The following is a 16,855-nucleotide window of genomic DNA, read 5'->3' as shown; positions in this document are numbered from 1 at the left end:
AAGCATAAGAGCAGATCTGGCTTAACATTTTGTTTCTCAGCATTGGAGCACTTGGTGCATAGAAGGACACAGAAAAAGAAAGTAAAGTGCAGAGATGCTCAGTGAGAGGCACAGAGTCACACAGCAAGCAAAGCCAGGGTGAGCACTCTTCTGGACTGGCAGGGAGGGACTCACAGAGGGGATAATGAGTGTTTGTTACTAAGCAACACTGCACTGTAAACAATTTTCTCCTTTGGTAAAATTATCTACTTGTATATCTAGTTGGAAAAACTTAAAAAAAAAAACCAGTCTGTAAATCAAATGTGAGAAGGTTGGTTTTTTGACTTGTTTTGTTTTGTTTTCTTTAAAGCATTTGGAATGCTGCCTGCAGCAATTAAATATTTGCTGGTACCAAGTTCATCTCCTGCTTTCTTTATTGAATAGGTGGAAACCCAGGCTAGCAAAGCCTTCGCCTTCTTATTAAGCTCCTCATCAGCAGCTGCCTAAGGTGATTTGAAGAAAGTCATTCGGTGTCTTTCTCCTTCAGAATTCTCCCAATTTTCCATGGAGATAGCTGGCTAGAAGCATTACCCAAAGCTGAGAAGAAGTGAAAAGCAAATACCGGACAAAATGTTGAAATTTAAAAAGAGTTCCTAGATAAAAGATTTTCATTCTATGAAATGTAGAATAGTTGTATAATCTATAACAAATTAAAAATCATCATTCTATAGATGAATGAGAGACAGCATAGTTTGACTACAGATTTCAATTCTGCATATCCCATCATTTTTTTTCATCTTTAAGTAAAAGCCCAAGTTACAGAGATGGGCAATTGAAGATTCCTCTTTTGTTTGAGTCAATAGCACTTATTATCACGAAAAGGATTACTAATACCTTTTACATTTGGGAAGAGCAATTCACATTCATTTATCCAATGAGAAGAAGCCATTGATTGCTGGTAAAAATATAATACAGTGTGTGTCTGTTGGCAGGCCGGAAAGAGACTTCTAATAACTGAGATATCAGGTAATGATCACCATTCCCACCACGGTTGCAGATGTATCCATGATTCTTTAAGTTCTTTCAAAGCCAAAGTGAATGACTATTGAATTTCCTGAACAGCTTAAGTCAGTGCCAAAAATGAGCCCTCTTCAGGAAGTAGAGTGAATACTAGGAAATCACCAGGCCAAAGGGGTGGGGAGGGCAAAGGAAGAGCTGTTCCCTGAGTCACTGCCTGGAGCCAGGGACAGCTGGACTGGAAAGGGTCTTTTACAATCACACAGCACTGACATCTGTTCTCACTTTAGATGAGACTATGTTGCGGGAAGAATGTCAGACCAGTGTGATCAAGACTCAAACCCAAGTGGCTGGAGGAAGGGAAGATTTATTATGCTAGCAGGCCAACACCTGGATCTCTCCAAAAATGGCACCGGCCCCTTAGCTCAGGGCTGTGGGGTTTTTATGCCTCATAATGCGGAAGCAAGCAAGAAGGACAAAAGCAGCCATGGCAGTTAGCCTCTCGCTAGGAGGTTACAACATATCATACTAGCACAAGGTTACAACTTATCACACTAGCACAAGGTTACAGCATACCACACTAACACAATGTGAAACTGGGCCAGCAGGGGAAGGGAGCTTGCCTTCAGATTTTTCCCTAGGTTTATTAGCTAGGGCTCAGCAAAAGGAATCAATGTAAGGATCTAAATGAATGTTTCTCCAAAAAAGATATGCAAATGTCCAAAAGCAAATGAAAGGATGCTCAACACCATTAGCTATCAGAGAAATGCAAATCAAAGCCACAATGAGGTACAACTTCACACCCACCAGCGTAGCTGTAATAATAAAAAGAAAACCCAGAAAGTAGTGTTAGTGAGGTTCTAAAGAAATGTAGCTAGGTACAATAGCTCAAGCTTGTAATTCTAACTACTTGGTAGGCAGAGATCTGGAGGATCTTGGTTCCAGGCCAGCCCAGGAGAAAAGTTCTGCAAGAGCCCATTTCAACCAATGGCTGGGTATGGTGGTATGTGCCCACCTATGAGGAAGCATAAATAGTAGAGTCGTGGTCCAGGTCAACCCAGCCCAAGCATAAAGCAAGACCCTATTTCAAAGATACCCAGTGCAAAAAGGGCTAGGGTATGGCTCAAGTGGTAAAGTACCTGCCTTGTAAGTGCAAGGCCCTGAATTCAATCCCCAGTACCACCAAAAAGGAAGGAAAGAAAGGGGGGAGGTAGGGAAGAAGAGAGGGAGGGAGGAAGGGAAATTGAAACCTCCATATACTGATGACTGTGAAATTTAATAGCTGTTAAATCACAATCTGGTGACTCCTCAGATGGTTAACCTACAGTTACCATGTGAGCAAACAGCTCTTCCTAATTCCCAAGAGGAGTAAGAGAACATGTCCACACAAAAGCTTCTGCATGAACATTCATAGCAGTATTACTTATAACAAACAAAAGCGAAGACAACCCAAATGTCCTTCAGCTGATTAGTAAATAAATAAAATGTGATTTATCTATACAATAGATTATTTTTCAACCATAAAAGGAGTGAAGTACTGATTCATGTTTATAACATTGATGAGCCTTGAGAATATATTTCAATCAAAGAAGCCACTTAAAGGACTATATATTGTATAATTTCATTTATATGTAATGTCCAGAAGAGACAAATGTAGATCGATAGAAAGTAAAGAAATGGTTTCCAAGAGGGTTTGGAAGGGATGGCTAAGAGCATGGGGTTTCTCTGGGGGTAATGATAACATTCTCAAATGGACTGTGATGATGGTACACAACTCCGAATATACCAAAGGCCACTGGAACTTTTACACTTCATATGTGAATGCTCAAAAAAATCTGTTAAAAATTTAAAAAGTAAAGTCTTAGATTGGTTTTTATCCAAAGGATCTTCTCCCTCCATGTCCTGTGTTTCATGCAAACTGACCGAGGGCTTGACTGGCAGATGCTTGTATACACATACCTATACCAACTCATATACATGTGTCACACACACATACACCCTGTGCATATATACATACACAGACACATTCACAAAGACTCACACACACACACACATACAAACAAGACTTACACACACCTGTGTGCACATGCAGATTTAAACACACACACACACCAGCTCCTTGGCAACAGCTCTGGCTTTCTGTTGGGGTGGGTAAGGTGGGTGGTGGGAGATAGCCAGGGACTAATATAATTCATCTGTCTGCATTTTCTTTGGAGTGGGAGAGGGGAGTAGAGAAGGGATGAAGACAAGGTGTTACTTTGAACTTCTTGTTCACTGAACGCGTGGGACTATGATCTCACTTTAGCAGCTTCCACGCACAGGTCTCAGGAGTAAAGAAATAATGAGGTCTAGCTAGACCAGCTGATGCGTCCATCCTTTGTCTATGAAAGGCAGATGACTCGGTGGTGTGATTTCAGGGGAGCCTGATAGTCTAGGCCCACAAATCTCTACCCTACATGATAACCACCTCATACCATGAATGTGGTTCATTCTGGAAACTTCCTCACTGGGTGCTGAAAGTGTCTGGGCTATTGTGATTCTGATGCTTGACTTTCTACCACCTGTGTCCTCACTATGACCCCGTCATTGCCTGGGGGAGGTGCAATCCCACCTCCTGTTTTAGGGAAGAGCACTGCCCTCACGGTGGTCTTTACATGCAGGGAGAAGATTACTGTTCACTTTTGAGATGTTCTTCTTTACTTTTAAACAAGATTTTAAGCAAAAAAGTTCTTCCTAACCGTTTTTTAAAAACAGAGCATATGCATATTTATACACATGACACACTATAGCTGCATATATTTATGTGTATAAAGTGATAGGATTTTTAATATAATGTGGAATGAACAAAGCAAGCCAATCATCACATCCATCACCTCAAACAGTTCACGTCTTCTGTGATGAGAATATTCAGAGTCAGCTCTCCCGGTGACATTGAAATGTGCAGTACTGTTAGCTAAATTTACCATGCTGTGCAAATGATCTCAAAAAAGATCAAATCATTTTGCCTGTCTAGCTGAGGCTTTGTACCTTTTAATTATCACCAACCTTTTCCCCCTGACCCTCAGTCTCTGGAAACCCACACTCTACCCTCTGCTTCTATGACTTTGTTTCAGATTCCACTGATATCCTCAGGTATCAGGGAGGTCATGAGGTATTTTGACTTTTTCTGTCTGTCTTATTTTGCTTAGCATAATGTTCTCCAATTCCATACATATTCTTCCTTTTTACGGCTGAGTACTATCCCATTGTGTAAATATACCACATTTTCTTTTTCTAAGAATCCATTGGTAAACACCAAGACTGATTCCATAACCTGACTATTTAGAACAGTGCTGCAATGAACATGAGCCTGCAGACATGTCTTCAACATACTGATTTCAAGTCTTTTGGGTGAACACCTAAATAAGCCTGGAAAGCCTCTTGCTTTTTCTTTCCGGAAGTGAACTAGGAAAAGTTCATATCCAGGAGCGTGGGGGTCTTCTTGTACCCACAAAGGGAACCAGGCTCAAGGCAAAGATGATTCCACAAATGACAGAGTAGGCGATGGGAGTCTCCAAATCTCAGTCCCCGAACTTTCTTGATCTCTAGACTTACTATTACATGTAGCAAGAAATCTGTCTGTGCTTGAAGCTCCTTGGATTAAGATGAGATTGAGGTTGAAACTTTAAGATCTGCAGCCAAACAGTCACAAAGACTTCCAGAAAATACAAGTCTCAGCTCAGAGGGGACCATGAGAGTGTGGTGGTGTATGTGGACATCTGTGAAAGGACACTGGCGTGTATATATGTACAGATGAGGCCATATATGGAGGTTACTTATTCACACCTTCAGGAACATGCCTACAGTAAGCCCTCATTATTCTCAATTCATCTCCTAATGTGAGGGAAGGGCATAAGTGTAGGAGTATGTGTGTACACTCTGAGAACATGTGTGCAAATGTACACACGTCCTTGCTTTCTGCTGGACGATTATTTGATTTGTCTGCAATCTGCTCTCTTGGCTAAAATCAGCATCTCAGTATAGAGTGGTCCTTATCTCCACACCCTTTCCATGTCTCATCATTAATTCTGTGCTGAAAAGCAAAGCAAAGACTGGCAGAAGGGAAGGGCAGGGCCAAATGGTTTACAAGTGACAGGTTCTGGCATTCATGATCATTGCATTAGGAAGCAAGGCCTTGAACCTTGGAGGGAGCGGCAACACAAAGTACATCCAAACAGGTTCATCTCCTTTAATTGATTTCTTCTGGCAGGTCTGACCTCCTAATGGTGGCCAGCCTAGGCTGGCATTATTGTAATTAGTCTCTGGTCCCTGAGACACCAAACACATGCTGGCATATGGAGACTGACTACCCGGGGTTAGAAACTTATCATAGATAATTCACAAAGCAAACAATTTGCTTTTAAAATAATAAATTCTAACTGTAAGCTAATATTCATATTGTTAATATAATATTCATATTGTGATAAGGTGCCCATATGTTAAATAAGAAAAATTATATAATCATATAGTTATATGATCTTCTCTACAGATGCCAAAAAGGCATTGATTTAAATTCTGATTCTATTTCTACTCTTAAAAAGTATTAATAAACCAAAGATAGATATTTCTGACAAATGATACGGAATATGTTACTCAAACCAACCATCACTGTATATTCAATGATTAATCACTAGAAATATTTCCATCAAAATTAGGAAAAGTAAAGGTAACCTGTATTGAATATTGTTATTTAACCTTGTTCTAGAAATTCTAACAAGTACAACAAAATAAGAAAAGAAGTCAAAATAGGAGACACTAGAAATAAAAGAAAACAATGAATAATCATCTCACAGGAGCTTAACACTAAATAGTAATCTCAATGATTAAATCTGATTTCTGAATGAAATAGACACTGATATAGAAAGATACTACTGTTCTCCACAAAGTCCATATTATCTCCAGGGAGGACTTCAACAGATAATTATTGTCTGATTACTAAACCTTACTTATTTCAAAACCTAAGCCATCATATCCAACAAATGCATTCTTACATTAAATTGCTCATAACCAATATGTAATTCTGTATAATACAAATTTACAGATACCATATTTTTACTTTAAAATGTAATTTTAAAATCATAGTACTTGAAAGATTGGGGCATATCTTAAAATTGGCTTCAATGTGTCCTTTTTCCTGAATAGTCTTTTTATTATTGTTTTATAGTTTTAGAATGGAGTCAACTTGCTCGTAACTGAATGCATGATGACTATGTGCTGTGGTTTTCATGAGGCATTTGAATGCTTACTAATGCCTATAGTGGATATTTTCCAGGTAAAACCCATTGTGGTTCTTAGGTGCAAGAAAGACGGGAACCTTATTCAGCTATGCATCTGGTGTATTCTAGCCAGCTCTGATTAGCCTTTGCGGAATGTGCTTGCTCACTCAACCAGGTTTTCTTCAGTCTCCTCAATATACAGTTATTGGTTGGGTTCCATAATTTCCACAAGTAAGCTTTAACCTGATATGCTTAGTTGATTTGACTTGCCCCTTAATCTGGAAAAAGTTCACTACATGCTTTTGCAGGAGAGAAAATAACCTTGAACTCATTTCCATCCAAAACATAGCTAGACTTGATAAGGAGAAATAACACCTGCAGGTGGTTGTCTGAGGCACACACAGACTCAACTCATCCTCTAGAACAGTTGTATTTCAAAGTTTTCTAACTATGGAAATGTTTATTTAAGAATAAAAGCGGTAAGAGTTCTTTGATTTGAAGTGGATGGAGAGTTTAGAACATCATTTGCAGCCTACAATTTTCTTCCCAGCTCACTCTGAATCCCACTATAGTCCATGGAGATTCCAGAGAGCATAGTTGGAGAGTGATCACTATAGATGTCTTGCACTGCACCTGGATCACTCAAAACCACAAGACTGCTGATTTCTAGATAATTGTTTTTATTTGCCTGAGCTTTGTGTGTAAGCCATAAATCCAAACAAAGAGTTGTTACAAAATGTGTGGGCATGCACAAATACACACCCAGACAAACCAGTTAAATGAAACTTGCAGTGGGACATATTATTGAGATGTTGCTAAGGACAAAATTTTCTGCCACTAAAGAGGATTTTCAATATTTTAACAAGTACTCATATACTGCTATATGCCACGTACTATTCTAGGGTAGAATGTTTTTGCAAATGTTAACTGGCATAACTCTCATAACAACCTTATGATGTAGCTTCTATAATGATCCACATCTTATGGATGGGGAAACTGAGGCCTTGTTAAACAAACCAAAGCGCCAATTGGGATTCAGGAGTCAGAGGAAAATGGAAATATACTACCTCTGACTAATGGATCAAGACCATTTGCCCATATTCTAACTGCTTACCAGGAGAAAGTTAAATGCTCCCCAGAGGAACATCTGCATCTTGCGTGAGCCAACCTAAACACAGACCTACAGGTGCTTTGGATAATGTAGACAGCAGCCAGAGATCTGGCAATGTCTAAGATTAATATAATGAAGAAAACATGGTGAATTTCATCATGGAATTGGAGTCTATAGAGAAAAAAATCAAATAACTTTTGAATTGAGAAAAAAATAACTCCATCTATGAAAGTATTTATTTCATAGATGGAGTTAACAAAAGATTAGACCATGCAAAAGACAGAATTACTAAACTGAAAGATAGATTAGAGCAAGAGAAAAGATTTAGATAGAAGCCCATAAAGATAAGACAACAGAAAAGTATAAGAGACTTAAGATACTCTTTCCATAAGAGACTTAAGAAACATAATACCGAAATCTAATATATACTGTATATAATTGGATTCCCAATAAGAGAGAAAAGGGAGACTGAATAAACATTTTCTAAAACCACTGAAAGAAATTAGGCCACACATCTGAGTAGCCATAGGAATTTCAAAAAGGATGCATGACAAAAAAATAAACTCAATCTCAGTCACACTGCTGAAAAATCAAAAATCTCTCATGTTGAAGGCTTGTTTTCTACTGGTGGCACTTTTGATTGGTGACTTGATCTTGAGGGTGCTAACGTCATCAACAGGTTAATCCATTGATGAGTTCAACTCAATGGACTACCAGCAAATGGGGCCTAGATAAAAGAAGTAGGACACTGGGGCAGGCCTTTGAAGTCTGTATCTTGTTCCTGGGCCCTTCCTCTGGTTCCCACCTCAACTCTCCTTCCTGCCCACCCTGAGCTGAGAAACTTTATCACGTTACCCGCCATGCTGTTCTGCCATGGACAGAAACTTCTGAAATCATGATAACCAAAATAAATCCTTTTAAGTGTTTCTCTCAGGTAGATTGTCACAGCAATAAAAATTGACTAATACAAAAGAAAATCTTAAATATGCCCAGATGAAGACTTCAGCATGATGGCATTGTGCAGATGTGTACAATATACATAGAGATGTGGGTATGTACATTTGTTGGTATATATACATATATTTTCTTTTTCTATCAGCTAAGAGGACTAGAAGGAAAGACCTCCACTAGCAAAAAGCACTGCAAGCATTGGTTTCTAATATAGCTTTCTAATAACAGAAACTAAGTCTCTGTGGAGAAATAGATGATCTCAGAGCCAGGGCAGGTACTACACAAAATGGTCTTGGAGCTTCATGTAGGATAGAAAGTAAGGAGGTTTCAAAACAACAAGCAAACAAGCAGACCTCTATTGATGGGGATATGGCAAAGGAGCATAGGACTACAGGAGCCATCTGAAAGATGACCAAATCTGGGACAATCTGAACGAAGATAAAGTGGTACTGGATTATGGCCCAGTGTATCAAATGTCCAAAAATTCATACTAATAAAATAAAGCATTTGATGGATGGATAGTAAACAGGTGAAAAAAGATAAATCTCTGTTCAAAGGATTTTGAATTATTGATGTAGTGTATATAAGCTCAAGAAGATAGAGCATAACTCCCAACTGTTTAACTAGAGACTGCACTTAGGAACTTCCTTCCAAAGAATGCAATATGAAAAATAAGTAACTTAACGGTGGAAAACTGGTCAATTGCTACCTCAGCCACATGATCACAGTTAACATCAACAATAATGCCATAACCATTATTAATAAATGTACTCCTGATATGATGTAATAAAAATACCAATGTACCTCTGTGATCTTTCTTTCAAAAAATCATAATCCCAGCCTAATTTTGAGAAAAATGTAGGACAAATGTCAAATAAGAGACATTCTGCCAAGCATCTGAACAGTACACCTTAAAACTAAAAGTTCTCAAAACAAAACCTGAGAAACTTCCATAGCCAAGAGGAGATTAAGGAGACAGAACTAACTGAAGTCATGTAGCAGGTTTAATAGGACATTGGAACAGAAAAAGTACATTAGGTAAAAACTGAGGAAATTTGAATATTAGGTAGTCTTTAGTTAATAATATAGTGGTTTGTTATTACTATACTAATGTAAGATGTTAATAACAGAGAAACCAGGCACATGTCCCAAAGAAACCCTGTGGACAAGTGGTGTAACTTTTCTACATATAGAAGTTTTCTAAAATAAAAAATTTTTTATTGAAAAGGAATATCTAGAATAAAACAAGAAATATTTTCAAAGAAATAACAATACTTAAAAATGATTTTCTATGATGATCAATAGAAAATAGCAGAAAATGAAATTACATCTTTAAACTACTGAAAGAAAATAAATGCCAACCTAGAATTTATACACAGTAAAAATGTCCTGCAAAAATTAAAGTACACTTAAGTATATGAAATATTTACTAAAATTAACTATATATTGGGCCATAAAAACCAACAATTATTAAAGGAATAAAATCATAGCATAAGTATTCTAACAACAATGGATCTAAGCAAGAAATTAGAGATAAAGGTAACTCAAAAATCCTCCAAAAGTTTTGAAATGAAGCAGAACAGATAGTAAATCACAATGGACATTAGAAAATATTTTAAAGTAAGTTTTAACCAAAATCTGACATACTGACATTGTGGAATAAAGTTGAAGCAGTGCTTGGAAACTTATAGCATTAAAGGCATATATCCACAAAGAGGATGAAAATATATGATCTAAGCACTCATTCCAAGAAACCATTACTTAGTTTAAAGCAATTTAGGGTATAGAAATAAGAATGAAGGAAATGATGATAAGAGAAGAAGTTAATTGATGAGTGAAAGGCAAACATACAATCAAATACTAACAAATAGGGCTGGGGTGTAGCTCAATGGTAGAGCACTTGCCTAGCTTGAATGAAGCTCTGGGTGTGATAGCCAGCATTGCAACAAGAGCAACAACAAAAATACCAAGGGAGACAATTAAAAAGTCTAACTGATAAACTCCTAGCAAGATGATCTCCTCCCCCAAAAAAGAATGAGGCCAAAATATTAGAAATTAAAAGTGGAATATCATTGCAGAGTCTACCGATATTAAAAACTATAAGAGAATATTCTAATTTTATACCAAGATATTTGCAAATTTTGAAGATAAAAAGGACAATCTCTGGTAACCATTTTTTTTTCTGGGTAGTACTAGGGCTTGAATTCAGGACCTTGCACTTGCTAGGCAGACACTCTACCATTTGAGCGACATCTCCAGTCCTATCTGGTAACAATTTTTTAAATAGACATAAGAAGAAACCTAATTACCTATATAATCTTTTCAAGATAGTCTCTCTTAAACTATTTGTCTGGGCTGGCCTCGAATTGCGATCCTCCAGATTTCTGCCTCTTGAGTAGATAGGAATATAGGTGTGAGTCATTGGTGCCTGCCCAGAAATTAAAATTCTAATATAAAAATTTCCCATAAAAATGTTCAGGCCTGGATAACTGTACCACTGAATTACTCCAAACATTAAAGGAAGAAATAATACCAAATTTACATAAACTTTTCTAGCACATAGCAAAAAATTAAACACTTCTAAAATTTTATGAAGCCAGCATAACTGTAAAACTAAGCCTGAAGAGCATTATATAAAAATAACATATCAGTATCCTTCATGTGTATTGATGCAAAAATGCTAAACAAAAATACTTTCTAATTAAATCTAACTGCACATGAAATTATAATTTAACACAAATGCAAGTCTGTTGTAATATATTCAAAAATCAATAGCTGCGGGCTTGGTGTTTCAAACCCCAGTACTGCCAAAAATAAAAAATAATAATAATTCCTTTTGGGCTGGAGATATAAATCAAGTGGTAGAGCACTTACCTAGCAAGCATGAAGCCCTGAGTTCAAATCCCAGTACCACCAAAAAGAAAAGAAAACAAAGCCACGGTGACTTATCACATTAATAAAATAAAGGAGTGAAATACATATTTGCCTCAATAAAGGTGAAAAGAATACTTGATAACATACAACACCTACTCATGATTTTAAAAAAGAATTCCAAGCAAAGTGAGACTAGAAAAGAACTTCATTAAATCTCTTCAAGTCTCTAAAAAAATCCTATAGCCACCTTATATATTATTAAAATAGTTATTTCCCAAAGAACAGAAGCTAAAGATGTCTACTGTTATCACATATGTTCATCATTGTACTAGTAGTCCTTACCAATGTAGTGAGCTGGTGGCTCATGCCTGCAATCCTAGCTACTCAGGAGGCAGAGATCAGGAGGATTGTGGTTCAAAGCCAACCTGGGCAAATAATTCTCGAGACCCTATCTCAAAAAATCTATCACAAAAAAAAGAAATCCTTGGTGAAGTGGTTCAAGGTGTAGGTCAAACCCCAGTACTGCAAATAAATAAATAAATAAATAAATAAATAAAAATATTAGAAGTGAAGAAATAAAATTGACCATATTTGCAGTGGATATAATTTTATTCATGGAAAACACAAAGGTATCTACAAATTAGCTATTCGAATTCATAAGTGAACCCAAGAAGAGTTGTGGATATAGAATCAATAAAAATAAATTATGGTCCTCTATGCTAACAGAAATTATTAGAAAATTTTTTACATTTTAATTTCACCAATATAATTTCATGCAAATGAAGCCATTTATTCCTAGGTGTTGGAATACAATTAGTCAAGGATGTACAAGATCTCCACACAAATTTAAATTGCTATGCTGAGTGAAAATTTTAAAAATACCTTAGATAAGTCTGTGGTGGGATATACCATGCTCATGGATTGAGAAGCTAACATTTTATAGATACTAAGTCTTTCCAGATAGATGTCCTGATTCAAGGCAATCTAAATTAAAATTCTGACAAGTTTTTTGTAGACATTAACAAACTTATTGTAAAATATATATGGAAAATCAAAGGACCTAGAATAGTAGGACAGTTTTGAGGAAAAGGTAAAGACTTGGAGGTCTGATAATGGCAGATATCAACACTTCATACAAAGTAACAATAATTAAAACAATAATTATAAACAATGGAACAGACTAATGGAACAGACTAGAAACTCCATTATGAGACCCATGAATATAGTATCATGTATGCCACTGTAAACGAATGGGAAAAGAGATCTTTTGAGTAAAAGATGTCTGACCAATTGATTATCCCTATGAAAATAGACAAACTTCACTCTTACTTTATACCATACACGGAGACCAGTTCCAGATGGGTTGATGATCCACAAGTGAAAAGCAAAACAAGTTCCTCAAAGATGACACAAGAGAGTATTTTTATAATTTTGGTTGAGTTAGACAAAGATATTCTATGACATACACACAAAGGAAAATCATAAAAGAAGACAAATTGGATTTTGTTAAAATTAAAGACTTTGCTCATCAAAAGATATATATTATAGACAGTGAAAGAGACGATGCAGGTATTTTTAAAACACATATCTGATAAAGGATTAGTAACCACAATATAAAAGCAACTCCTATGAATCAACAATAAAATATGGACAGGCCAATAAAAAATGGTCAAAACACTTGAAGCAGACATTCTTTTGTGACATCTACTAAATTTTCATGTATCTCTAGATCTAGCAAATTCATTCTCTTGCCTAAACTCAGCTGTCATAATCTTGACTTGGATCACAAGAAAACTCTTATTATCTAGCCTCAAATGAGACTACCTACATCATATGCACAATAGGACACAGGTAGAATTTTAGGGCTCTTTAAGTCAAACTGCTTAAGAAAAAAATAAGTTTATGCAAGCATAAAATTGTTTCATTTTATGTTTGATCCTAGAATTAAAGTAGTATCATCAGAACCCAATCTTTCTCAAATCTGCTCATCAGGTTGGTTTTAGTCTCAGGCTCCCTGTGGTAGCAAAATGGTATCAATAGCTCTAGTCCTACTTCTTCAAATCCAGATTTAAAAAACTGATCCTTTTCTTCCCGTAGCTGCATGATAAGCTGCAAGATTCATTCTAATTACACCAACTTGAGTCAGGTGTTCAACACTGAAACAACATATTGAGGTAACACTGATTTGTTAGGCCTCAGTCAAATGCTCACTATTGAACCAGTCCCTGCCAATAGAGGAAGGCGAAGCCCTGTCTGACCAGTCACAGTTTGTACTTTCTTTGCCTGGAGTTGGGGGTTCTCAACAGAGCACCATGGACTGAGCTAGGAAAGGGCAAAGGAACTTTGGGGTGTTGTGCTCAGATTAAAAACTGGTAGCATATCCTTCAGAATACTACCGAGACATTGATTTTCAGAGAATGAATTAACAGACCCAACTTCTACATCATGTCAGAGATACACATTAGAACAGAAATTACCTAAAATCTTAAGAAAAGTGGGGTTCTCTTGAAACTGAAGATACAAACAGGCCTTTAGACTTCAGTCCTGTCAAGCAGGTGCTGGCTGGCTCCAAGGCCAGGGACGCGAGGCAGCTCACGCTGGGTGAACAGGTTGCCAGACAGTCTCCTAAGGTATCTGGATGCAGTCCCACATGGGGGAAGGCTGGGTCCTTGACTAGCAGCCAGGAGTCTGGTGGCTTGGCTGGGCCTTGGTGTCCAGGATTGGCGGGAGGTACCTTCCACACGCTATCTCTCCATAGCACCATCTGCAGCTGCCTTCTGCATTTGGCCCAAGAACAGCATCACCAATCACTTCAGGAAATTACGGGCCCTTCTGTAAGCAAGACTTGGGAAAGGCCAAATTTGACATTTGGCTGCTCTCCTTAAAGTTGAAAGTCCCACCTTAGGTCAACAATCATGACAAAAAAAAAAAAAGTGTGGCATGATGTCCAAAAGAACTCAGCTCTGCAAGACAGCAGAACAGAAAGTATATATGAAATAGACAGATGAAGGAGGCATGGAAAGTATCTGTGCCTCTGGGTTTGCTAAAAAATTCTCTAGCAAACTTGGGGAGTTAGTGTTTTCTATAACTCAGAAAAGGGGCAAGAAAGAAAAGAAACGGTGGGTTCAGTCTTAAGCCTGCTTTTTCCTAAAATCTAAAGGCATAGTTAAAAAAAAAAAAGGTCAAGGGCTCACTAGATGATGAGAATAGTGTTCAGTCCTTGTGGAGACCGCAAGAATGGTGTGCTTAGTGAAAATGGATCCACTGGACAAAGGATTTGGGTAGGTCAGTGTCACAAAGAGGCCAACCCAACAGCTGTGACTTGGAAGAATGCTGAAATCATCCTAAAAGAGCAAGAGGGTTACCATACTGGCAAATCAAAGAGTCTAGCACAGTTAGTTTTTTTTGTTTTTGTTTTTGTTTTTAACTAGCTTCATTCTATATCCTTGCAGCGCATTGAACAAAAAGGATGCTCACTTTATCCTCATTGAACCAACAGGCAGAATCCCCAGATTTGTCCCCTGGCTTATGGAGTGAGGACAATTGTTATAGGAAAGGCCAAGTGGAAGCCACAAGAACTGCCTTCATAAATAGTAAAAGAAAAGTAGGATGACATTCCTGGCGGGACTGAGAGATTGTGCCACCATCAGTGACTTGGAAGAAGCAGGGGTGGTGAGTCCCATCACCTTTCCATTTGTCTAACCTATTTGACCTGTGCTGAAAACATATGGATCTTAGAGAATGATGGTGGTGGATTGGCATAAATTTCATAAGGATGTGAATCTTATTGCAAACAATATTCCAAATGTAATTTTGTTGCTAGAGCAAATTAACCCATCTCCTTTTACCTGTTGTGCAGGAAAATCCTTTCTTTTTTTTCTTGATAACTGTTAGTAAAGTCCACCAAAAGCAATTTGCTTTCAATATACCTTCACTGTCCTGCCTCAGACATTTACTGAATGCCCTGAAAAGTTGCTAGTTTGGGTTTGGATCTGGGATAAAAAGAGGCCTTTCAGCAGGATAAAAAGAGGCTGTTGTGCAAGCTGCTCTGCTTTCTGATGCAGAAGATGCTATGGTGCTTTAAGTACTGTTTGTAGATAGAAATACTGTGGATGATTCACAACATAGACTTTTAGGATTTGAGGGCAAAATCCTGATAGCCTCTGCAGGTAACTACTCTCCTTTTCTGAGTATCCTTTAACTTGTGACTGGACTTTAAAACCATGGACCAGTCAGTTACAATGTGACTTGAGCTGCTCATAATGAAACGCCCCGCCACGCCACGAAGATGGTCCTTACAAGAACAGCAAATTATCAAGTGGAAGAGGATCTCAACCAGGTCCTGAAGCACAAGTAAAGTCACAGGAGGAAAATGCCTTTGCTATGGCTCTTGCTGGGTTACCTCCTCTATCTCAGCCTCCATCTGTGACTTCATTGGGTATTTCTTATGAGCAGTTAGCTGGGAAAGAAAAACTCTGATTTAATTAGAATATACTTCTACTTCTTTCTCAGATGCTACCTAAAAGTGGAGTTATAGCATTGTAGTACCTTTCTGGGATATTCCTGAAGTATAGTGATGAAGGAAAATCCTCCCAGTAGGCAGAACTTGGAGCTGTACAACTGATAGCTCATTGGAAGGATAAATGAGACAGAGGTATGAGTCCATGCAAAATTCATGGGTTGTGCCAATTGCTGGCTGGCTGGTCAGGGACTTGGAAGAAGCATGACTGAAAAAATACTGACAAAGTCTGAGGAAAAGGTATGTAGATTGACCTCTCTGAATAGGCAAAGAGTGAGAAGATATTTTTATTTCATGTGAATACTTACCAAAGGGTGATCACACCAAAGAAGAATTTTAATGGTCCAGTGGATGGAAGTCACTGGTGTTTTGTGGATACCAGTCAGCCTCTTTCCTCAGTGACTCTTATCATTACCCAATGGGCTCATGAGAAAAGTAGCCATGGTAGAAGAGATGGAGGTTATGCATGGGCTCATAACATAGACTTCCACTCACCAACGACAATCTGGCTCTGACTGCTGCTGAGTGCTCCATCTGCCAGCAGCAAAAACCAATACTGAATCCCTGGTCTGACACCATTTCCCAGGGTGATTAGCCAATTGTCTGGTGGCAGGTTAATTACTCTGATTCACTTCCAAAATGGGAGAGGTAGCAATTTGTTCTGGATAGAGATCTGCCTTCTCTGAATGCAGTGCTTCTTCCCAGTCTACCATCCAAGGACTGACACAATGCCTTATCCATCATTGTGGTATCCCATAATTTCTGATGGAAAAACACTTCACAGAAAATGAAGTGCACCAATTGACCCATGCTCATGCAACTCACTGATTTTCCTGTTTCCCGTTTGATAGAACAGAGGAATAGCCTTGTGAATCACAGTACCGGTGCCAGTGAGATGACTACAAAGTAAACTTGGGGCAATACCCTCCAAGAGGCTGCATATGCTTCAAGTCATCTCAATATATGGTGCTGTTTCTGTCATAGCAAGAATTCATAGGTCCAAGAATCAAGAGGTCAGAATGGGAGGGGCCTCAGTTTCTATTACCCTTAGTAACCCACTAGCCAGTTTTTTTCTTTTGTCCCTGTGATCTTATTCTCTGCTTATATAAGTTCCAAAGGGAAGAATGTTTCCATTCTGAGACACAACAA

The sequence above is a fragment of the Castor canadensis genome, chromosome 4, assembly GCF_047511655.1.
Source record: "Castor canadensis chromosome 4, mCasCan1.hap1v2, whole genome shotgun sequence".
NCBI lineage: Eukaryota > Metazoa > Chordata > Mammalia > Rodentia > Castoridae > Castor > Castor canadensis.
Note: the sequence above shows the minus strand (reverse complement) of the source record.